This window comes from Eimeria mitis, genomic scaffold (genome assembly GCF_000499745.2).
Source record: "Eimeria mitis Houghton genomic scaffold, Emh_scaff1419, whole genome shotgun sequence".
In the NCBI taxonomy this organism is placed as follows: Eukaryota; Apicomplexa; class Conoidasida; order Eucoccidiorida; family Eimeriidae; genus Eimeria; species Eimeria mitis.
The window spans coordinates 10033-10604 of NW_013569145.1; the positions used below are offsets into that span (position 1 = coordinate 10033).

The window sequence follows — 572 nt, forward strand, 5'->3', positions numbered from 1 at the left end:
ACATACACCCGAAAAAAAAAACAAAAGGGTTTACAGACAACAAATAAAATAAAAATAAAAATAAAAATAAAAATATAAAAAGAAAGGAGAGAAACAACAAAGAGAAAAACAAGAAGCAGAAAGACAGAGAGACAAATAAAAAATAAGAAAGGAGACAGAAAGAAAAAAAAACAACGGCAAAAGGAGACAAGTAAACAGAAAAAAAAACAAAAAACAAAAACAAGAAAGAGGAGACAAACAAAACAAAAACAAAAACAAAAACAAAATAAAAAAAAAAGGGGAGACAAACAAAAACAAAAAAAAGGAGACAAACAAAAACAAAGACAAAACCAAAAGAAGAAGAAGACAAGCAAAAGCAAAAACAAAAACAAAAACAAAAAAGAAAAAAAAAAAAAAGAGAGAGAAGGACTCAACCAGAACGAAGAAGAAGACAACAAAAAACAAAAACAAAAAAAACAAAAACAAAAACAAAAAAAAAACAAAGACAAAGACAAAGACAAACAAAAAAAAAAAATAATATTTTATATTACTAGCAGCAAGAGCTCTTCGTTTGTTTTCTGTTACAAAAGCAG

At 25.7% G+C, this 572-nt stretch overlaps 1 protein-coding gene across 1 annotated transcript in view; it reads right to left on the reverse strand.

Annotated features, from left to right (window-relative positions):
- The window catches only part of EMH_0036600 (uncharacterized protein), a gene marked incomplete at both ends in the record, with an annotated part of 3983 nt that overhangs the window by 2951 nt on the left and 460 nt on the right, over positions 1-572 (reverse strand). The gene's annotated exons all lie outside the window — the stretch shown is intronic.